The following is a 24863-nucleotide window of genomic DNA, read 5'->3' on the forward strand; positions in this document are numbered from 1 at the left end:
TTTGTTCAAGAACCATTTTTTAATTTTATTTTTTGCTATACAGGGCATTCAGTGAAACACAGAATGGAGGATAGGCCTCTAGGGGCTGCTGCAATACAAATAATAAATAATACTAATAACCATACAATCATGATAACCTATAAACCATATAATTCTGATGTGTTTATACCACCTGTCATCTAGACCTAGGCCAGAGTGCACATGCTTTGTAAAAAAAAAAATACTAATAATACTAATAATAATAATTCATGACTGGATTTCTTCAGGTTGTTTGATGCAGCATAATGAAAGAAAAGTACCCCTGTAATCCTTCACTATAACACATGGTGTGCTCCAATAGGCAATTATCATACTATAGAATTGTCAGCCCATAAATGATGAGTCAGCCCAGTGGATCAATATATAGAGGCTAAAGGGGAAAGGAGAGCATATGGACCCAATGCAAACACAATATTCTAGCTTTGCAGTTACCTTGTAAAATATTTTGCTTACTACTAATATAATATGTAGCCTGATCCTATGCATTTATAAGTGAAAGCAAGTTCTACAAGCTTCAAAGGAACAAATACTACAAAGTGGGTGTACATGCATAGGATCCAAGTCATAGTTCCATGTAATAAAACTGGGCCCCAAGAACAATCTCCAAGGCAGTTTTCTAGAGTTGATGTTGTATATGAAAAAGCATATTCAGTTGGTTCTAGGACTCAGTGAAGCCCCCGGTATGGTTACCAATCCTCCAGAATTGACCTGGAGTCTCCACAGTGGGAAAATGCTTGACTAACAAGCAGAAGGTTGCTGGTTCAAATCCTAGCTGTTCCTATACTGGGCAGCAGTGATATAGGAAGATTCTGAAAGGCATCATCTCAAACTGTTCAGGAGGAGGCAATGGTAAACCCCTCCTATATTCTACCAAAGAAAACCACAGTGCTCTGTGGGCACCAGGAGTCAAAATCAACTTGACGGCACATTTTACCTTTACCTCCAATAGCATTGGCCTCCCAGAGATGGTAACTGAAAGCAATCCTACTTATTTTAATGGTTCAATGTTTTGAAAAATATTGGAGGAAGAATCTCCAAGAAGAGTTTCAGTAGGAGCTGGTAACCCTAGACCCCCCAGCTATAGACCCCAGCACTGAGCAACAATTATTTTGTTGGTCTGACTAATAAATTCCAGAGCTGGCCTGTCAAAGACATTTTGCCACTGACCCTATGGCAAGATCTGTCAGGATTCTGCCAGGCTCCAGTTGGGACCCATCACATTTCATTGTGGCTCTACCATCATGTTCCATTCTGTCTCCACCTTTGACACTAATCAGGTCCTGCCTAAGCTTAGCTCTTTGCCTCCTGGATCTGAGGCGCTGCCAATGACAGTTCCATTCCACAAAGTTCCCCTGACCACCCAGGATTTGCTTCATCATTAGCCTACCAGGGACTTTTACACACATGGCTCTTTGTTTACATCTCCTCCCTAATGGAGGGTGTGAGTCCACATATCAGCTGGATTTACTTCGATAAAGTCTCTTTGAGCTATCAGGGACCAGTACACATATAATTCTGATTTTTCCCGAATTACTGCTGTGCATTCTAGCTTGGCCCAAATTATGTCTGGGGTAAAAAAAAAATCTTCTATTTGCAACAGCTTTTTAAAAACAACAACGTGAGCTTTCTGGTATGACCCGCTACGTCTCCCTTGATGTTTGGAGCGGCCATTGCCAGTAATTCAGCTTTTTTCGAAACTCGCACTGGTCATCATATGAACATAGGCTTTACTTATGCAGATATTGTTAGAGGAAGAAGCTTAACAATGGAGACTACAGGTTCGATGTAACCTGAGCCTTTTGTGTCTGAGCTGATTCTATGAGGCTGCATTTTTCTTCACCACAGAGAGAAAGCAATGATTGTGTTCTGTTGTTTGATCCAGCCGCTTGGCAACTTGTCTTGCCAGTCTTCTGTAACTAACTGTCAAACAACAACAACAACAGTCTCTCGCCTGATCCTCTGGGATGTGATTGGCTGGAGAAAAAACCCAGAGCAACCTGTGGGAACGCACACAGGAAAAAGAGCCAACCCTATGAGAATGGTCCATTTAATCCCCCAAATTAAATATCTATGAATCTGCTGCGAAGCAGATTCACTCTTCAGATACCCCAAAGCATGAAGCCATGTGTGGATAACTCCCTGGTTCTGGCCTTGGCTCACTCTGGCTTAACTACTCCGGCTTTCCCTAACATTCTTTTTTTTTTAAAGTCCTACTTGCACATGTTTGGCCTAACCGTTCCATAGGACTGAGTGTAAATTTGTCTCCAGATTCTTGAGAGACAGAATAGATTGAATGGAACTTAAACCTCCAAACTATCATTGTCAAAAATAAAATAAAATATAAATATTTGGAAAATGGGCTATAACATGCCAAAGCAGAAACCTGGTTCTGTTCTTAATAAAATAAATGATTTAATTCTTGCTGCTTATTACTACCACATTTGCTGAGAGAATGGACAAACAGCAGGAATACTGCAAGAGAATTAATAAAGCGAGTTTTGAAGTCCTTTCTCACTATTGCAGACATCACTTGGGAGGAAGGTGCCATGGAAAACTACACTTTGGCAAATCATTGCCAAAGATTACAGTGTTTCATATAAGCATATATTAATTGCTTTTGCCCTTTTCACTGTTCACCAGAAGGCCAGGCCACAGACTGTTCCAACCAGTCTATAACCAGCTATTGAAAACAACTTCACACTTCCCTGGGTTGCATTTACAGGTTCATATAAGATCAACAGGTAGTGTTTACAAACAAGTGATGGCTATATGAGCTTCGTCTCAAACATTATAAAATGCTTTTAATGAGTGTTTTAAAAGAAAATGTGGATTCTGACAATACTGGAAAGTCCAGCAAGCAAAACTTGTCAAAAATTCAGGGTAGTGGTGACACTGGGGAACCCTTTAGAAATAGCCCAGAGGCCTACAATTCTGAGGCAATTTTCTTTTATTTGCAGGATTTTCTCTCCTGAATCAAAGTTGTTTGAGTAATTTGCCTCTTTCTTGAACTATATCAAACGCTCTGCTTTTTACCACCAGTAACTGTGCAGTTTTGCTGAAGTCAGTATGTGTGTTGGCTAGATAATTTGCTACAATTGTGGCTGAAATGTGATAATATTTCACCTAACAGTAATGCTATAAAGCATAAAAGTGTAGAAAAACATGATCATTTTAAAATCATTTTAGGGCACAATACAACCAATGTTGAGCATTTCTCAGTCTATTTACTTTCAAAGGGAGAAATAAGTATGTGCTTGACTCTCATCCATAGAAATCAAAAGTGCTTAACTTTGGGTGGAATTATGCCGATATACTTTTGCTTTGCTTTGTGGAGATTGTCTGAATTGGGGCTTTTCCAATAGCAAAAGGGCTACACATAGCTGATGTGTAATATTATGATTTTTATTTTAACTAGGGGTGTGCAAAACATTTCGACATCAAAACGTTTCTACTCAAAACAGACCGTTTCAGGTGTTTAGAGGTCGAAACAAAACATCCTTTAAATAAAGGGCCTGTTTCGTGCTCAGAACAAAACAACCCCATTTGAGTCAAAACATTTTGATGTTTTGAGTGCAATTTGGAGGGCCTGTTTTCCCCTTTCTGGTTGTTTTTCTGGCACTGGCTTCCAACTGGCTTGTGATCTCCTTGCTTCTTGGTTGGCTTGTTATCATACAAATCAAGTGTTGTCATGGGCAACTGTGCCCCCATTGGCTGGAAGAGTAAGGGGAGCAGGGAGAACCCAAAAGGAGGGAGTTTCAAAATGTATAGAGACTGGGAGCCAGAAAGAGGCCTTAGAGTGTGCCTCTCTTGGAGAGGATATATCAGGAAGGAAGGAAGGAAGGTTGGTTGCCTTGATTTTGTGGTTTTCTCAGCACTGAGTATAAAATGCTGTGATATTGCTGCTATAACTACCATAATTTGGGGCAGAAAGGCCACATCAGCGTAAAAGCTGCAGTAAGTGGGGAAGGCTTAAAAATTGAAGAAACACAGCAGAAATGCTGTTGGCATGAATGCCGCAGTTAGAGGGGGAAACCATGGATTATTTTTGGTTGTGTTGTATGCTTAAAAGTTTACTACAGCTTGATCCTGAATTCAAGCATAAACACAGCATCAGTATAAATGCCTTTCTACCCAAAAGTATCTGGTTTTGCTGGATCTCAAATTGACATAGGCAGAACTTGAGTACCTGTCTTCCTTGAGTTGTAGTTTGATTAGTTCAGTGGTGCACCTAGGTAATTTTGGAGCCTGGACCTAAAGGCCTTTGGAGCCCCTCCCTGGAGCCCACTGCTACAAGTTAAACCTCATCATCTAATGACCTGTGGAGCCCCCTCTGCAAGTTGAGCATCATCCCCCCTAAACACACACAAATACATACACACACCCCATGACACATGCAATATTTTTTAACACCTGGGTTCTTGAGGGCACAAACAGCAACTGAACTTACAAGAATGTAATAGTGTAAAACAAGTACATTTATGTAAATATGCATTAGCAGAAACATTTCAACATGCAACTTAACATATTCACATTCCATGTATTTCTTTACCCACTGCCCGTTCTGTCTCTAAAGGATCTAATATTTAAGCAACTGAATTTGCAAAATTGTATAGACGTAAAAAACAAGGTAATTTTTTTTTTTTTGGCAGTGGGCGGGAGGGGCGGAATACTTTGGTATTTTTGTTGGTTTTTAATGCTATTAAAAAAAGAAAGAGGACCCACCATTCAGAAAAGCAGGCAAGAATTTGGAGCTGCTTTTCTTTTCTCTTGCAGTGTTGCAATAAATGTGACTAAACAAAAGATTGTTTTTTAAGAAAAAATTATGAAGAAGATACTTCCCACAGACCTGCACATACCATATTTTGCATTGAGAGTCCTGAATGCCTGAGTATCTGAACACACTATTTTTTTTTTACACCAGAACGTGCTCAGGGAAAGCTGGAAACGATGTTGTTGTTTGGGGAGGGGGGATTATGAAGATACTTCCCACAGACCTGCACATACCATATTCTGCATTGAGAGTCCTGGCATATAAATTAGCTGAATGCACTATTTTTTACACCAGAACACACTCAGGAGAAACAGAAAACTATTTTTAAGAGATTCTGAATAAGATACTTCCCACTAACTTGCAGAGAGATATCACATTTTGCCTGAATAATCCTTCCACATAAATTAGCTGAATGCACTACTTTTTACACCAGAAAATGCTCAGGGAATATCCACCCCTACCCCTCCTCTAAGGGAAATATCTGACAGCACTCACATGTAGTCTCTCATTCAAATGCAAACCAAGATGGAGCAAAGTGGGCAATTCATGCTTCCTACAAGACTAATTCTCCTCCCAGGGAGGAACAAAAATTTACTGATCAAAATTTATGAAAACCAAAACCCTTTCCCTACTATCCTGTGGAATGAACAGAACCGCTTATTCTGATCAGCCAGATTGCTTACCATGAGGCAGTAATGATTCCATATGAGGGTGGAACAGAACCAAAATTTTAATTAAAAAGGTTAGCATTAAATGGGAGGAAAAGAGGTGGGGGGAGAAGAAAGGGAGCAAAAGCCTTAAATTCCTGCTTAGCTACAAACACATAATGTACAAAAACACATACTAAAAACAATGCTAATCACCCTGCAAACTTGGCTGATGGAAAACGTGGGTGGATTTGCAAAAAATAATAATTAAAAAATGCAAAAACAAAAGTGGGGGGGCAGGGACACTAAAACTACAGTTTTGCAGGAGGATTTAAGAATGAAAAGGTTTTTTAAAAACCCTCTCCTTTTCTTTTTCGCCTCCCCCCTTCTCTGTCTTTTCCCTCTTTCTCTGTTGCTTCTTTGTAAGTATGTGTTTTTCTTTTTTCTATGTAGCTTTATTCTCTCTCTCTCTCTCTCTCTGTGTTTCTCAATTCCCTCTCAACCCTATTTTACTCACATTGACAGTTTCTTTTCCCCCCTTTGATTTTTAAACTTGGCTTAGTCAGATTACTGGTGAGCAGCTGTGAAAAACTGTTCAAACTAGAGAGGTAGGGACAGAGCACATGATACAACAAATGTTGGGTAGCCAATGGGCTGCCTGCCTGCTTGCAATTAAAACACAGCTCCTGAAGCAGGAAAGCAAAGCCTCGATTGGTTGAGACAGTTTTCATCTCTTACACAATTCCAACACGCAGGCAGCAGGTGTGGGGGTGGCAGCAGCCAGGAAGGGAGCTGGCTGGCTGGCTGGCTGGCTGGCTCCCTCCCTCCCTCCCTCCCTCAGAGACAGCAGGGACTGTGAGGCAATGTACCTGGTCCCCAGTGTCTGGGGGGAAGAGAGCCCCTGGGTTTTGTTTGTGAGATAGTGTTGGGGTGAGAAATGGACAGCAGCAGCTCTGTGTATGTGTGGTATTTCTTAGTGACTGCTGTGATGAGCTCCATGCCTGGCCTTGAGACTGACTTGTGCTTCACTCACTGCTCTGGTCTGCTCTGCAATCTGCATAGCAAAGTGTACTCAGTCAAAATGCGGCTGAAGTTGCTCTAGCTGAGCGTGTGGCTATGCTTGCTTCTAAGGGTGCTGCTGTGGCAGCTATTGCAATACTAGGAAGTAAGGAGGCATAATTGTGTGTGAGAGAGCAACTTGTGCCAGTGATGTTACTGCAGTGCAGGCACTGTGGCTGGCACTGGATTCTGGATCAGTTATTCTTTTCTGAAATTTTTGGACTGTATCTTAAATATGTGTTGTGTGTTAGAAGGGAAAAATTCCCTTTTAACAGTGTAGAAGCACACAGTAAAGGCAGGGTTGCAAATTGCAATGCAAAACTGTTCCAGTGAAAGGGGACAACGGAGAACTCGAAACACCCCATTGTTCCTCATGGGTAGGTCCTAGGCACACCAAAGTAAGTTCTGTGGTAGGGCATGATGGGTGCTACCTACCACCCAAGCCACAAAAGAAATGGGGAAGTGGGCAATTGAGCCAACATAGCTTAGTGGTTAGCATGTTGGACTAGGACTGGGAAGACCTGAGTTTGAATCCCCATTCAACCATGAAACTCACTGGGTGACTCTGGGCTAGTCATGTGTCTTTCCGCCTAATCTACCTCACAGGGTTGTTGTGAGGATAGAAATAACCACATACACTACAATGAACTCCTTGGAGGGAAAGTGGGGTATAAATATTAAAATAAATAAAATTTCAAACAAATTTTTAACCTTTCCCCAAAATCCCCATAGGCTGCTATGAGGGTTTTGAGGAAAGGTTAAAAATTTCTTTTGTGGGTTGGGTGGTAGGTAGCACCCACCATGCCCTAACACCCAACCCACTTTGGTGTCCCCAGGAGCTATTCGTGGAGAACAATGTGGTGTTTTGAGTGCCCCATTGTTCCCTGTGGCCAAAACACTTGAAATGTTTCGAATTTTATTCCATTGAAACAGCTGGGTTGACTGCTGTTTTGATGAAATGTTTCGGCCATTTGCGTTTCATTTCAGGATCAAAACAAAATGCAAAATCCATTTAGTGCACATCTCTAATTTTATCCTAAATGTGCATGGTACTTCATGCATGTTTTTATTGCTGAATGGGGAACTGCATAGACCAGCTAGTGCTATGCATGTGATTTCCATTTCTGAAATCAGGAACCAAGGTGCATGGAACCCTAGTAAAACTGCTAAAATCCTACCAGTTGATGGATCAGGAGGTGGAGCAGGGCTATGGATTTGATTAATTGTCTTCCTCTGCTAACTGGGCAAAGAGGCACCTGTTTAAGGTAGTGATTCGCTTTATATAGCAAGGAGAGAGCAACTGGCTCTGTCCACCCACAGCACAGTATCTCTTAGGGATGTGCATGGAACCAGGCGTGGGTGGCTCGATGGTGGGTGGGTGGGGGTTCACTTTAAGGGTGGGTCAGGGTGCACTTACCCCTCCCTCCACTCCCCCCCCCTTGCCGGCCCCTGGTATTTTACACATCCTACGGGGCAGCAGCGTACTTCCCTGCCATCCCGTTTGCATTGTAGCCAGATGTAGCTGGCGCACATGCACCCGCCGAGTGCTCACATTGCGAGCACGTGCCTGCCCACCCAACATGTGCAAGTGCATGCACCAGCTACTTCCGGCCACTTTCTTTCTTTCTTTCTTTCTTTTACATTTTATATCCCGCTCTTCCTCCAATGAGCCCAGAGCGGTGTACTACATACTTGAGTTTCTCCTCACAACAACCCTGTGAAGTAGGTTAGGCTGAGAGAGAAGTGACTGGCCCAGAGTCACCCAGCTAGTATCATAGCTGAATGGAGATTTGAACTCGGGTCTCCCCGGTCCTAGTCCAGCACTCTAACCACTACACCACGCTGGCACTTCCGGCCGAAGAGCAAACAGGGTGGCAGGGAAGTATGCTGCCACCCCATAAGACATGTAAAATACTGGGCGGGGGGAAAGCAGAGGGAGGGGTAAGTGCACCCTCCCCCTTCCTTAAAGTGAGACACCCCCCTGCCTTCAAACTTTGAACCCCACAGTGTTCAAACCTGTTCAGAGGCCCATAAAAAGGCCTCTGAACAGGTTCGTGCACATCTCTAGTATCTCTCTCGTGACTGTTGCTGGTGTCTATCTTATGTTTCTTTTTAGACTGTGAACCCTTTGGGGGACAGGGATCCATCTTATTTATTTATTACTTTTCTATGTTAGCCGCTTTGGAAACTTTTGTATAAAAGTGGTATATTAATATTTGTAGTAGTAGTAGTGGATTCAGTTTTCCCTGCTCCATGTTCCAAACCAAGCAACTTATCAGAGGGATTTTTGCTTTGGGGGTCTGTATACATAGAGTCCCAGTTGCTCCATTGGTGGTATGTCAGTTAGGAATTACAGGAAAGTGCTCCAGCTGTATTTTATACACAAGATGGCATGACTTACATTATTTTATTTGTGAATTGCCTTTGCTGTAGCACATTGCCAGAAGAACAAAGATTACAAAACAAAATGTCAGCAGAAATTGCTCCTAAACACTAAAAACCAGTGCAAAGCAATCAATAACATGATGCTCATACATAAAAATAATTTCACTTTTTTGAATGAACAAATGAAAAACCAAGTTGAAAAAAGCATTTTGCGAAGGCTAAAGCTTAGTACAGTGTATAAAGATGCATGCAGTACTCAATGCACATTATGTGCAGTATAGCAGATAAATATTTTGCTTGAAGTCATTTTTTAAAAACCAACCTTTACTCAATCCTACATTTACTAGGAACTTCAGCAAAGGCAGCTGATTTCAGTACTAACATTTGTCCCATATAATACAGAACTTGCTTTTTCAAAATGCAATTTGAAATAGATAAAGCTACAAAAACAAAAGGCTATTCAAGCCAATATATTCTTCAAATCCCATACTCTGAGTCTGCCCAATTTACTCAGAATCCTCTGTAATCTGAACTCAGTTTGAATTTGTATAATTAAACACACACACACACACACACACCCCAAACCTCAGATTCAATCAATCACCAGCAAAAAAAAATCCCATACTCAACTTAAGATGAAAAACAACAGATATTAGTTGAAGGATGAACAACCTATTATGAGAAAAACACAGGGTTCCCTACCCTGTTTCTGTCAGAAGACAGATGCAGGGGTAAGAGAAGGCCACTTTCGGGAGAAAAGCAACAGCGGGGGTGGGCTCCCCCACTTTCTTTCTCCAGTTCTCTCCTGAAAATCTTCTTCCTGGACATTCTAATATATTTCCTCTAGCCAAGCTCTAAAAAACAAAAGTGCTAAGAAGAAAATGGCCAGGGGGGAGGCATCTTCAGGGGGTGACTCAGTGGGCATGAGACACCTTATACATTCCTCCCTTCTCCCTCTTCATTGTTTCCATATATGTCTCTTTTAGCCCCATGTTCACATTGGTTGCATTCACATGTAATGTGAAACCCGAGATTGCCAATCCCGTGGTTTATTTTTCTAACCATGAATTGCATTGAAGACATTTGCCCAATCACAGCTCAGCAACCTCCATTTTCAGGGCAGGGGAGCCCCTCCCTCTTCCTGGACTGTGTAGTCAACTTTCCAGCAAGCTCCATAGCACTTGCGTTGCCAGACAGCGCACAAGGCATCAGAACGTCTGCAGGATGACAGACATTGGCCATAACCTTCAAGGGAGCGTACCAACCACAAATGTGCCTTTTTGGAATGGACTGCCTACCCTCAGTGGGGAAAGGGCATTTAAATCCCTTTAAATGCCGTGCAAGCCCTTCATCAGACAGTGATTGCACTGTCACCCCGTCACCCTAGTGATTCTGCCCAGTCACTAATAATGAACCCCCCAGACGGTTCTTCTCATGAGTTGTGAAGAACCTCCAGAGGATTCTTCTCATGAGTCGTGAAGGGGTATCCCCAAGGCCTTCTACTCATGAGAGAGCACTCTGCTCAGGAGCAGCATCTGTCATCATCACACATGTAGATTCGCTCTTTTCACTGGAGGCAGTTCTGATCTGGCTGCCCAGCCCTTCTCATAAGTAAGCCTAGGGATCACATGTGTTAATCCAAGGGGAAAGGGCTGGGGCCCCCTTTCCTTATACAAAAAATAAACCTGCTGGTCCCTTTTAAATGTGCACACACATCTTTAGCACTTCATTTTCAGAGAACAAAGTACACAGTCCCCTTCTTGCCATCCTGTCCCCTTTCTCTTCTGATTGCCAGGAGGCAGAAACAAGGGACAGAGTGGAAAGAGGGCATGCCCCCTGTGACTTTCCCATTTGACAGACTTAAAAGCTTGGGGTGGGATGTTACGGTGTCCTTGTTGCTGGGCACCCGCTTTATTAGATTGGAGATGAGGCGAGGCAAATGCATGGAGAGGTGATCAGCAATAAGTGCCACAGGCATGGAGCGGGTGTGGCCCTGGGTGGGTCTGGGCTGCCCACTCTGTGGTTATGGTTCCAGAAAGACCGCGAAACACAGTAATGGTGGCATCCGCAATTGGACGTAACGCTCCCACCTCAAAACCTCAGGTTGGGGTGGCGAAGAAACTCATTGCAAACCAAAAGGCTCAAATTGGAGTTTGGTGAAGGAAACTACAGGTCTCTTTTGCCACAAAACTGCAGTTTCACACATTCGGACATACAGAAATTCAAACCTCTGCCCCATTTGACTGCAGTTTTATGTTACATGCAATTGTAATCTTGACCTCAGCAAATGTGGGTTTCAGAAGCCTGGATTTGCTGAGGTAATATATGGTTCTGCTTGGAATCAATCTCAGAACCACACAGGCAGGCAGCCCAAGCAAGCAAGAGTTAGTTTAATATTGCCTCTGTGGCTAACCGTTAAGTTGTGGGAGAACTTTTCACTAGGTGACACTTCCTCACCATCTTCAAGGGCAGCTCCATACAGCTTATAATGTGGTTTAGTTTCTCATAGCTCTAAAGTGAAGCATTCCAGGACAAAGGACAAACCCAAACTCATTTAAAATTTTAGAAATATTAGTTTTTCACATCTTTCTCTGCTGTCTGACAAACTTAGTCTGCTCCTATACATAAATATTTCAGAAACTAGTAATACCCTGTCTTTAAAAACATGCAAAGATCTTAAAATAAAACAGTCTTCTGCCAGAAATGTCTCCAGGTTCAAAAATTGAACTGCTTTCCCCACTGGTCTGGATGGTGCTCTCTTGAGTTGCTGTGATTTATTCCTCTGTTGGCCCTTCTAGCAAAGTATCGCTCGTTTTCCCCCCCTTCTGCCCTCTGTCTTCTATATTTTATTTCATGTGTCTATTGAGGCAATGAAAGATAAAGCTATCTGCTTTCTCTTGTAGTAAAGAACTGTATGGAATCAGTTCACCTGTCTGTCACTCCTCATTAAATTCTTACCCTCTTCATTCACATCCTGATCTTTGCAAATGAACATTTGCTTAATAAATGTTTCCAAGACTAACAGTGCAGAGCAAAAATCCCACACAGCAGTAAATTATTAACTCAGTCACAGGGGGAGCACCATATATGACTTTTCAGAATGAGTTATTATGTGGATCATCATGTAATTATGAATTTTTCAAGCCATGATAGAGGAAAATTGAATATTTAATATTTTATGGACATATTCTGCAGTGAGGATATCTTTCAAAATTTTATGATAATTTTGGAGTGAGTAAAGCAGAACAAAAGTTACAAAATAATTACAACATGGGAATATTTAATCACTATGGACAGTGTGGCCATTTCTCAAACTGCATAGCAGAATCAAGGTTGTGAACTTTTAATCATGAGCTATTCAAACGGGGGGTGGGGTGTGTGGAATCTGAGTATTAAAATTAGTCTATAAGGATGTTGATTGTTCAAGAAATGAGATTTTATTATTTTTTTCATTGTTACAAAGTCACAGTGGTGTAATATTCATCACAAGAGAACATATTGTCAATCTGTCCTGAATTATCATGGAAAATCTCACTAGGGTGTGGGATGGACCATTTCTTGGAAGACAAACTAGAAGATCCATGTTCAAGATTGATATCCTGGTAAAGAGGCAGGTGAGCAATGGTTTTATTCTGAAGATGATGTTGCTACAACAATATAATTGCAGATGCTTGTTGCTCGGGAAATTGACAGTCCTTCTTAGTGCATAGTAGTATCTTTTTTTCCTGCAGCATTTATTTGGTTTGTATATACCGTACTACATCTGCTGCTTCAACTTTATGCAAATCTGCTTTTGGAAATCAGGCATTTGTGGCACAGCTTACATTGGTTTGAAAAAGGATTAGACAAATTCACAGAGGAAAGGTCATGGAAGGAGACGACAAAGGGACAGAAATGGAGAAGCCAAGGTAACTGTAACAGACAATCTGCAGACAATGATATTAACATGATATTATCATGCAGAACATGATATTAAATTATCAAAGAGAGCTTCAGTGCTATATAACAAAGTACAAAAACATTTCAAGGGTTGTACCTGTAACCTGGAGTGACTGAGTAACTCCTTAGAAGGACAAGCAATGAATGAGGACTAATGGGGTTAAACACTGGAGATTTCACTGAAAACACGGGCTTAATTTTAAGGGGTTGTGTTTTGGTTTTTTTTAAGGAAATGAAAGAGGTGACACAATGTAGGTGTATGGGGATGAGTTTCAGGGATATGAGGCTAACCAGACAAAAGGCCAATTAATTAGATATAGGGCCAGTTCAGATGATCACTGTCCAGCAATCGTGAGCAGGATGGGGATGTGCCAAGAATGTCACCGCAGGATATCCCAGCACAGTGTTGGAGTGTCCTTTGAGTGAGGGCAGTGTTCATCCAAATTGCCTCTCTACACACACTCCAAGACCCTGTTTAAACAGCATTTGGGGCACATGTTGAAGGGCGATTCAGATGAATGCCCTCTCATGTGATTAAAGGATACCCCAACAGTGTGTCAGGATGTCCTGCAGTGATGTCAGGGCAAGTGCACTCTCAGTGCATTCCAATCCTGCTCATGTGTGCTGGCCAGCAAGCATCTGAACCAGCCCTCTGTGGGGCCAGGCCTACAAGCCATCAGATGGAAGGCTCAAAGGGAAGTATGAAGTCCAGGTCAGGCCAAAGCCAAGATCTAGAGCAGTGAGTGAAAATCAGAGGAACCAGGGGTAGGTGCATAGCTAGATCAGGCCAAGGTCATGCAGAGCCAGGTTCCAAAAGGCAGTGGTCTAGAGAAAGGGAAGGTGATACAAGACATAGGATTCTGTATGGCTTTTCTGGAAACAAGCTCAGATTGAGGAACCAAATCTGAAACAATAGTTCTAGAGGCCCAGCCAAGCCCTTTTGGCTCCTCAGATCACCTTGTCTGGCTGGGCTGATGAGTTACAATATTCATTGCTGCCTATAATCTGGATGGTAGAGCCAAGACAATAGTTCCCTCTAACAGCTGCTCTGATAGTACATGCAATAAGGTCCCTAGGCCCCGCTGCCAGGTTCCACAGTCTGAAGTTGGCCAGAGGGGTGGCCAGAACCTCATGAGTCAAATGGGCCGTAACCCAAAATTTGGCTTTAAAAAAGCCAAATCTGGCAACAGAGGTACTGGCCCAAGATGGAACCTTATTAAATATATTGTATAAATCTGCCCAGCTACTTTCAGAACCAACAATATTCTATACCAAAGGCATTGAGATGGGGGTCACATGTCTGGGGGCTGTATGTGTCCAGAGGCTGCCTGTCACTACCACTCACCGCCTAGATGGAGGTTCTTGCACTCCTGTACTGGGCACCCCCCTTCACAATGCTTATCTTTGGGACACAAGCACTTCTGACTACCTTGATGGCTACGGCCAGCCCCCAACTCATGCAGACTATTCTCCACTTGCACTGATGAGACTTGATGATGTCACTGAGCCAGTGTGGCCACAACAGTTTGGTGAGGCAGAGCTGCCCCGCCCCCCGTGAGATCAAGTCTACCTTAAAGGGGCCACCTGTTCTTCTGGGATCAGGACAGTTTTGCCTCACTGAACCGCTGTGGTCACACCAGCTCAGTGATGTCATCAGGCCATGTTGGCTTGACCAAAGAGCAGCTGGCACAGCGTTGGGGCTGAGCACAACCACCAAGGTGGCCAGAAGTGCTAACATCCTGAAAACAGGCACTACCCCCTGCCACTGCCTGGTGGTGGGGAAGGGGAGACATCCTGAAATCTTGTCCCTGGGCCATCTCCAGTCTTGCTATATCCCCGTTCTTTACATAATTTTCAAATACATTCATAGCCAGGACTTTGATATACAATTAAATGCAGCCACTGAAGCAATCCTTATAACAAAAGGATCCGTTGGAACAATGGTTGTGAAGGAGACAAAACAAAAGCAAAGCAGAGTGCCTTTACTCCAAAGAATCCTGACCAGCGAATAAAGCATCACAGAATTCATGGCTCAAAACTGTACAGGCGTGATCAAGCTTATTTCAGACATGGCCTAGAAGTTCATCACTTAATTAACAATATCAATATTTTAAACATTTTGTATAAGCCACAATAAGAGGATCTGTCATGTGACCCAGCCAGGATTAATTCACACTTGGCTGAATCATTGGCAATTGCCCTTCATTCTCTTGCCTTACAACAGCACAATTTGCATGAATTAATATAGCTCTGTTCAAGCCCTGACATGTCTCGTTACTTAATTATGAAATGTCTTTAGCACCCTGGACATTACAAGGACATTCTGATTGGCCGTGACTGATGTCATCAGTACTTCAGTGGCAGCTGCTACAGCAAGTGTAGGTTTAGACTCTCCCGCTGCCCACCCCCCCTCTCTCCATGAATTCATTTTATTGTCATGGTGAAATACTCCTGGATTTGAATTTCTTGGGAATTATTGGCTCTCTCAAGTGGTTGAAGAGAAACAGCTTTTCAGCCTCATGCTTTGCAATGTTCTTCAAGTCAAGTTCTAATTGCCCACAAATGTATCATCTGGAATATAATATGTACTTGTTTCAATTCCAGCTCTCCAACCCACACAAATGCTGACAGGAGGAAAGATACTGTCAAGTATCTGTATTCAATTTTTCTCTCAGGATGGGCAATTAAGTTCTGCCCACTGGGTATGCATGCCATGCACAGAGTGGGTCGTGCACATATAATTTAAACACATTAATTTACTAACATTAATCATTCAACATATATTATACAACGTAACAGACGTAGTTTTGGGTCTCTTGACAATTCAGAAGGACCATCTTCTTTGACTTGGCAGGGTGGCAGGGACTTACTCAAAATGCATGAGATGACACTCCACATCATAACAGAGGTACTGAGTCCCACACACTGATGCAGTAGAAAATTTAAGTTGGGTGCTACACTGAAAAGGAATAATGCCTCATTGTGCAACCTTAAAGTCTTGTGATCAAGGAATGGGTAAGCCTTTTTGCTCTGTTTATGATAAACTCACAATAACTAATTTCAGCACTGATGTGGAAAGACAGCAGTGACTGGAGAATCAAAAATAGTGTGTCCCTCCCCCTGCTTCTTTGCAGCCATGATTTTCTAATTTTGTTTGCCTTCAGAGAGCCCTTTCCTGGTTGACTTTTCTATCAAGCAACCCTGCAAGTATATTCAGTTTCCCAGAATCCCTGTAGGATTCTGGGATACTGATGGACTTACCATTGCTCCACATGAACAGGCTTCCTAACAGGCTTCCAAGCAACCTCAGAACATGGCTTGAAAACTATTGCTTTATAGTATAAACTAGTCATTAAGCCCGTTACATTAACGGGCGCTAGAAGTGTTGTGGAGATTTGTTTGCAAGAACAGTCTTTCTTCAAGGGTTTCTTTCCGTCCTTCCTTCCTTCCTTCCTTCTCCCTCCCTCTTGCCCTCCTTTCCTTCCTTCTTTCTTTTTTCTTTCTCTCTCTCCCTCTTTCCTTCCTTCCTTCTCCCTCTTCTCCCTCCCTCCCTCCCTTCTTTCTTTCTCTCTTTCACTCTTTCTTTCCTTCCTTCTTTCTCTCTCTCTCTCTTTCTCCCTCTCTCTCCTTTCCTTCCTTCCCTTTCCCGGACCCCGGCGGCAAGTGCTCAGGAGGGTGGCATGATCTCCCGCCCCCGCCCCAATACGCAGCTCCCCCGACCAGTCTTGCTCGCTTTGCCGTGCCTGCTCCAGCCGGACCTCCCGTTATCCAGCAGTCAGGCCATGCCCCATGCAGCCCCATTATGCCAGTGGGCCGCCTCTGCCCATGCCGAGACTGAGTCCGCTATGCTCGCTTTCCCGCACGGCGCTTCGTTGAGCGGCGCTCCAACCGACCGCGGCGTTTTCCGCACGGCACGCACCTTGCATCCCCCGCCCTCCCAAGCTTCCGTTATTCAAGCTTCGCGCGTTTGGTTGCTGCTGCGCTCTCGTCTCCCTCTCTGGACTGGCTGCTTGTCCTCCTTGGCGTCGATGCTGCCACCCACTTTTCTTCAGGCTGCTCCAAAAACCCGTCAGTTGTATCTAAGGCCTCCCCGTTGCATCTCAGTCGTGCACACCTCAAATCCTCTTCTCCACGGCCTGTGCTTATTCGAGTTTCGTGCGCCTCACTACTGCAGGCACCTCTCCTGATTGGCTTATTTTCCTCCGCGCACGCCACGCATGCGCAGAACACCCGCCGGAGACACGGACGCAGGACACGGACGCAGGTACCCTAGCCTTTTATTATATAGGATAACACTAGCCAACACTGCACAGAGCATCTGTGCGCTCTTTGGGGCCGGCGGTTACCTCTTCCCCGCTGCCTTCTGCACCAGTCTCTGCTTCCTGACCATGGCTGGACCGTGCCGGGCCCAGCTGCCTCTCCTCCCCACTGCCACTTCTCCCCCTTCCACTTTCTTTTCCCCCTCCTGGCCCTGGCCCACCGCCGTGTCTTGCCTCCGCGGCCAGGCCCACCACCACCGCTGGCCTCCGCGGCCGAGCCCGCCACTGCCGTTGGCCTCTGTGGCTGGGCCCGCCACTGCCACTGGCCTCCGCAGCCGGGCCCACCACCGCAGTCGCAAACAATTCTCCTGGGTGCGCCTCAGCTTATCAGGTGCCTCCGCCACCCAGCCAGTCAGCTGATGCACATTCTAAAGGCACACCCAGGAGAATTAAATATATAGATACTGACCTTGAGTCCATTTTACTGAAAAAATTAAGAATATAGTAAGGTTGCTCACATGAGCAGCCCTACCAGTAGGCTGCTCGTGTGGAGCACCAGTGCTCTTCACTGGGTAGCCCGGGTTTTGTACCTGAGTTTATAGTGAGGTAGAAGGGCATGAGGGCGCTCTTCTACTCTACTCTACTCTCCAGTCATGTGACTGCTTGGGCTGCAGGCAGCCCAAGTGTCCATGGAGCCAGCCAGCAAGAGCGCCTGGCTGTGGGGAAATCCCCCAATGACACAGTGCATAGGGGGATGCTGGAGGACTTCCTCCTCCATCTCCCAGCTCTGCCACTCGCTGCCACAGTGCTCATGTGCAGCACAAGTGGCAGAGCTCTGAGGGAAGAGAGAATGTGTGCAGAAAGCCAGGGAGGAGCCTGCCTCAGCATTAACCCTCCCCAGCATGGTCATGTGAGCAACCTTAATGTTTAAGAGAATGAAGTAGATCATTTGTGAAGAGCACAGTTAGCTAAAAAATAAATTGTTGTATCAAGGAACACTGTTCTGGACACCTACTTCTTTGTGGATTGCAATGCCCAACATGGTGAGGAAAATTACGCAGAGTAGTCTTCCGTTGCACTGGCGCTTTGTTAGTCAGAATGTCAGCCAGTGACTGCATGACTAGGGCATGCATTTGTTCTTTTAAAAATGTAAATAGCAAGCATGTGGGGCCTAAGCTGGATAAGGACTACAGTGGGGAAGTGGGAGAGGGCAATTTTAACCCTTTCTTCCCAAATGCAATCCCAATCTGGATTCCCTGGGAAGAAAGCTCCCATTGGTAACAATAGGAGTTTTCATTTAGGGCAAATAACAGCCCTGTCCAGAATGAGATGTCAGTGGGGCAAAATGAGAATGCCCCAGAGCATGGATCTGTGTTGCTGCTATATACATTTTAAGAAACAAACAGGAAAACCCTAAAATGTGGTGTGTGGCTCACATTCTGCGCAGTGTTAGTAGAGCAGAACAGAGTGATGTGCCTGCAGAAGCTCCATGTTGGAGCTCAGTCAGCGTGCCACTGAGCAGTCAGATGCATGGAGGGGTACTCCAGAAATACTTTTTGGCTTAAGAAATATGTCCTTGAAGACTGCATGACCCTCGGGGACATATTACTTTAGCCAAAAAGTACTTTTGGAGAAAGGAGAAAGAGGTGGAAATCACTCCCTGCTCCCCGCCTGCATGTGTTTGGCTGCTCAGCAAACTCAGACTAAGTTATGACTCAGAGTTTCTGCAGGTATACTGCTCTGTCCCACTCTACTAACATTGTGCAGAATGTGAGTCACTGAATGTTCTAGTTGGGCTCTTGGTCACATTTGAAATGGAATGTTCATATTTCCCCCCAACACAAAAATGTGCAAATGCCCAATAATAGGCACAGCAGTTTGCACAAGAGGACAGCAGTTTGCAGGAAAATATGCATATTTCAGATTTATTTTATTATTGTTATTATTTATTTATTTACACAGTCAGACAGATGTTATTGACTGGTTTGTCTTATCCAGACATCGGGTCCTTCCCAAGGACCTGGGATGGCTGAATTTTATTGTCAATGTTGTTGCTGTTATAGATATCGTCGCAGAATATAGGCTGTTCCCAGTAAAGTTGCTTTTTGTTGTTGTTGTTGTTGCTGTTGCTGTTGTTGTTATATAATAATAATGAAGAAGAGGAGGAGGAGTAAGAATTATGGCTGCCTCATAACAATTTGTTCTCTGGGCAGTTCACAGAAGAAGAAAGTCAAATAAAATTTACAACACATTAAAACAAACAAAACAAATCAACAAATATGACTAAAACAACAAAAGCATTTCAAAACAATGTAAATGCATTTTAAAAGCCTGGGTGTTCAATGCTATGTGTGGTGATAGGAAAATCAATGACTTTTTCCCGTTCTTCCCTCTCCCCCATTACTTCCATAAGCTCAATGAATGTTCCAAATACTCAGAAACTTCAAGGCAAATCAAATGATACACAGCTATTTTTAAAAGTACATTGCAAGATTTTCTGGTTTTGTTTTATAATTTTGATCATTTGGGATTAGCAACTTTGCTGTCTAAGAGTTGTTTCATATTACCTTCGGCTTCTCTTTCTTCTTCTTCCCTGAAGCTGAACTGTGTAACAGTTGATATCTTACGCAGAGCACCTTAGGTGTACTCTAGGCCTCTCAGGAACTACAGAAGCTGATGTGGCTGAGATCCTTGGCTCAAACAAATGAGCCACTTACTCTCGTGAGCAGAAAAAGCAGTCCAGTTTAATGTGTGAACAAGCTGAGAATGGATGTTTTTGGGTACACTCAGTTCACAGGGTTCAGACGTAAGACAAAACCGGAGGTTGGCGAACCCATGGTTTCAATTTCTAACTGTGAATTGCACCAGACTTTGTCAAACCATGGCCCACCGACCCCTGCTAACTTGGCAAAGAGGCACCTTTTAATGTGGTGATTCTCTTTATTTAGCACGAGGAAAGTAAATGGCCCTGTCCACCCCCAGCACAGTACCTCCAGTGACTGTTGCTGGTGTCTATCTTATGTTTCTTTTTAGATTGTGAGCCCTTTGGGGACAGGGTTCCATCTTATTTGTTTGTTATTTCTCCGTGTAAACTGCCCTGAGCCATTTTTGGAAGGGCGGTATAGAAATCGAATGAATGAATGAATAAACATCTAGTTGCAAGAGATGGGAACCCCTCCTTGCTGCCTGCCCACCAAGGCCAATTCCAGCAAGCTCCACAGCCAGACTGTGGGCAGAGTGTCAGCACGTTCGTGGAGCAGCTGTGATTGGCCATGATCTCAAAGGGGGCATGCCAAGCACGATCATGCATTTTCAGAGTGGTCCACCCGCCCTTGGGATGGAAAGGACATTTTAACCCCTTTAAATGCCATGCCATTCCAGAGCCTCTTCTGACAGTGATGGCACCACCGCCCCCGCAAAGAGTCCTGCACCCACATAGTCCCACACAAGCTCAATTTGGGGTGTGTGGTGTCTTGAGGGGGGGTCCCTATTTCCCTGTTATTCAGGAAATGGAGGGGAACATGAAGACATCCTAGAAGAGGATATGCAGATGAGGGAAGACAAAAGATGCTAGGTGTGTGGGTGGGTGTGTCTGTCCCACTGTAACCAAGGATGATGTGAGGGGTAACCTTGGTAAAACAGTTTATGCAGACCCAACCAGGGCCAATCTACTGGGGAGGACCATGCAGCTGTGAGGGCATTGGTCTACCCTCAGACTCCATTACCACATGTTGAACCAACCCACCTAAGGGCCCTCCACTTGTGTGTGGCTCCCAACACTCCATGGTAAAAGATAGAAGCACTGCAATCCCGCCCCCCTCAGTTCCCTGTGAAGCCTTGCACACACCCAAAGGAGATTTTGACACTCCATGTGCCATGGACCATCGGCGTGCATGGACAGGGGGAAACACTGGTAAGGACTTTTAAACCCATTCAGAATTCTGGGGTTCAGGCTGGTGTTGTGTTGTATGCATATCTACCAGCTCAGGGATTCGCAGGAGAGGGAAGCCCCCGCTTTCCAGCAACCCTGGGACAGCGGGGTTGCCGTTTTGGGGCACCGGTTGGCAGGGGCCATGCTTTGATCGCTACTCAATGGCAGTCACCAGGATTGGGACAGAGCGCTCACCAAGGTATCTGTCCCCTTGGTGGTAGGTTGGTGGGTGAGGGGAGATGCTCCCATGAATGTCTTCTGAAGGCTGCTCTAACTGTCCATGCCCATGCCTCGCTGGTGCTGCCAGCATTCCTCAGACTTCATGCTCATGAGCTGAGCCAACCCACCTAAGGTGGCCCCGCTTGTGTGGGGCCCCCAACTCTCCATGGTAAAAGATAGAACTGAATCTCTGCAAAAAACAGAAAATAAAAACCATTTGCTCCCCTCCCAGGACTGCAATGGGGTGCCCTGCTCATGTGGCTTGCTGACAGCTGGATATAAGAGCCAGCTATAGGAGCTGGCTATAGGAACCCTAACTGGTCAGTGCACTGGGGAGGACCAATGGTTGTTTGCTCCAGGTCTCCCTTCGGACTGCATGCTCATGGGTCAAACTCATCCCTCCATAGAGGTCCCTGCTTGCACGGGGCCCCCAACTATCAATGTCAAAAGATTAAACATGAATGCTGCAACCTTGCCTTCCCTGTGAAGCCTTGTGCTCACCCATAGGGGTTTTTGACAGCCCGTGTGTCAGAACCTGGCTGCGTGCATGGACAGGGAAAACACCAGGTGCATGGACTGATCTTTATACCCATTCAAAATGCCCCAGTTCAGTCCGGCCTTGTACTGTATACAGAGCTGCCAGTGCAAGGATTCCCTGGAGAGGGCAGCCTCAGTTTCCAGCAGCCCCAGGACAGTGGGGTTGACATTTCAGGGCACAGGCAAGGGTGCACATATCCACATGGGCAGATGGGTTGGCAGGAGTCATGCTCTGTCAGCTACTTAGTGGCAGCCACCAGGACCATGACAGCACTTGCCCAGGTACACATACCTGCAACTTCCCTCCATAGAGCATCCGATGCCCTGGCACTTTCGTGAGAGAATGGCCATCGGAGAATGGGGCAAACCCTCAGCACACTATGGGAGTGCCTCCTAGTAAATTTTATCCCTCACAAATGGTTCTTCTCATGAGTAAGCCTAGGGACCATTAACACCCAAGGGGGAGGGGCTGGGGCCCCCTTCCCCAACCTTTCTGTGAAATAAGTAGAACTTGGCTTAGTGTTCCTGCTTCATGTTCCTCTCCCGGTGCTGTGATGGGGTGCCCTGCTTATGTAGCCACCTGGAGTGTTTGTGCTTCTTAACATACATCACTGTCTCTTCCTTCTCTGGGAGCAAAAGATTTAGTATCCATCCTGTCATCCCATCCCCTTTCCCTCCCGCTTGCCTGCCGATGGGGTGGGAGCAAGAGACAGAGTGGGAAGAGGGAATGCTCGTCTTGAGAGGATGAAAAACCTGCAATGGGATGTGAGATGTCACATCACAATATGAGGGTGACCTGTTGCCAGGCAATTCCATAGCTGCATAAGTGACAAGAGAGGCAGGGCTGGTTCTTTGAGAAGAGATCAGCGAGAAGCGCCACTGGCATTGAGCTGCCACGGCCCTGGGTGGGTCTGCACCACCTTCTCTATGATTGTGGTTTGAAAATCAATGTGAAACCATGGTTATGGCATCGTCCAAAGTCGTATGTAACGCTTCAGTGGCCAAACCAGAGGTCTCGGTGGTAAACCTTTGTGCAAACTGAAGGCTCAGTTTGGTGAGGCAAACCAGAGGTTGCTTTTGCTGCAAAACCATGGTTTCATGTTCTGGAGTTCCAACCTCTGCCCCATTTAACTGTTTTGCACTACATCTGAACTCGGCCACAGTGACGTTAGGTCCAACACACTTTGTCAGTGCCTTTGTTTTCACAGTGAGTGTGTCTTAGAACATGTCCCAGAATCCTCTGCAATGTACCTCAGTTCTATGGTAGTCAGCCTGATGTTCTTTGGCAACCAGCTCAATGTGGAAAGTGTTCCCTGAACACAGAAAATTGGACACACACACAATGCTGAGAGAAACTACTAACAGAATATTGTTTTCAACAGCCTCCGTCTACAGGTCCTGTGTGCTAACTAGGAAGCCAGGCATCCAGCCATTGCCCCCAGTGCTGCATTGTCTCAGCTCACACTGCTAACAACCTCACTACCCTCTCGCAACTTCCCTGCAATGCATCATTTACGAATCACCACATAACCTAAAGGGACGTTTCTTTTATAGTCTATGGCACAGGAGCTGTTAAAGTTCTAAAGGCCTGTAGCTGAAGTTATCTTGGCCAAGAATGAACAAGCTAAACTTTTTAATTTTATATGATGTGAAATGTCACAGTTGTGAATAAATGACAAGACTTAAAGCTCCCCATGGTTCCTAGTCTCTACACTTTCCATGGCACTGGACAAGAAGACCATGCCAGAGACTTGCAGATTTAAAAACTCCCTAAAGTAAGGAAACATTGGTGACAGGAATAGTTGATTATATAAATTACCACTACTTGTTTAGAAAACAATGAAGTAGGCAATTTGAAAATAACTATATCTATCTGTCTATCTATCTATCTATCTGACTAACTATCTATATACACGCACTCAGTCTATTAAAATTGTATCTTGTGATCTCACAAGTTCAATCACATTTGGGCTCACAATTGAACATGGGAGTCAAATTACTTTGATTCCCTCCCCTCCCCAAATGAAGTGTTCATTGAACTGTTCCAAGAACTACAATTTACGTACTTATTGATCAGTATAGCCAGGTCTGAAGTCTAGTATCTTAACATTTGGAAAATATGTATTTTGGATTCATTTGTAATTTTGCCAGTGAACAGACTGAGGTGCAAAACTATGTCAAAGTTGTTTTCAAGACCTCAGAGGAAAAGTTATGAGCTAGCTGGCAATCCTGAGAACAAAACTGAAACATAGGAAACTCCTGGGTGTGGGCATTTCCTTTCAAGAATAGCTTTCCACTTCCACCTAACTTTCCAAAACATAGGAGCACCCAGAGGCGCTATTACCCCTGGACTTCCATGCCAAAGTCCAGGGCCTCCACATCTCCTGAGGGCCCCCAAATCCTCTTTAATCTGTCCTGGGTGATGTGGTTGCAGTGCCACGCCATGGCCCCACACTGCACCGGGTGGCCAAGTGCAATTGTGACCTGTGCTGGGTGCTTTAGAGACAGAAGGAGCAGTGGGGAAAGTGTTAAGTTGCATGTTGAAATGTTTCTGCTAATGCATATTTGCATAAATATACCTGTTTTATATTCTTAGAATCTTGAGAGTTCAGTTGCTGTTGGTGCCCTCGGAAACCCACATGTTAAAAATACAGCATGTGTCACAGTGTGTGTAGGGGTATGATGCTTAACTTGATGGGGGGGGCCTCCAGTGTGGGGGGGGGCGCTGGAGGCCCTTAGGTCCAGGCTCCAAAATTACCTAGGTGCACCTCTGGGAGCACCTGTCTGCGTAAATACTAATTATTGGTTTAGAAATGTATCTGGAGTAGATCAAGAGAAATATGAAATTTGTCTCTTAAGTTGCTCTCTCTACTAGAAGACTGGAAACTAACCAATATGACTTTTTAAAAAGAGAGTTCCAGAAGTGAGTACAGACACATTCCCTTGTCCCAGGTAAATTGTTGGAAAGCATAACTGCAGCTAGAATTATTAAACCTGTAGAAGTGCAAAGCTTGCTGTGGAAAAAATCAGCATGGCTTCTGCAAAGAAAGTGCTACCTTGTCAACATTTTGGAGTGT

The 24863-nt window shown here is 44.6% G+C and overlaps 1 long non-coding RNA gene across 2 annotated transcripts in view; it reads left to right on the forward strand.

The window, feature by feature from the left end:
* The first annotated feature begins 3804 nt into the window (after positions 1 to 3804).
* LOC128351550 (uncharacterized) overlaps positions 3805 to 24863 on the forward strand; it is a 33373-nt gene continuing 12314 nt past the window's right edge. The window contains exon 1 of one of the 2 annotated variants that reach the window (XR_008319860.1): positions 3805 to 3880. This is a non-coding gene — a long non-coding RNA (uncharacterized LOC128351550). Of the gene's footprint in view, positions 3881 to 12372; positions 12516 to 24863 lie in introns of those variants that run through there. The other variant, XR_008319858.1, reaches the window with a different exon arrangement.

The sequence above is a fragment of the Hemicordylus capensis genome, chromosome 3 (assembly GCF_027244095.1).
Source record: "Hemicordylus capensis ecotype Gifberg chromosome 3, rHemCap1.1.pri, whole genome shotgun sequence".
NCBI classification, from domain to species: domain Eukaryota; kingdom Metazoa; phylum Chordata; class Lepidosauria; order Squamata; family Cordylidae; genus Hemicordylus; species Hemicordylus capensis.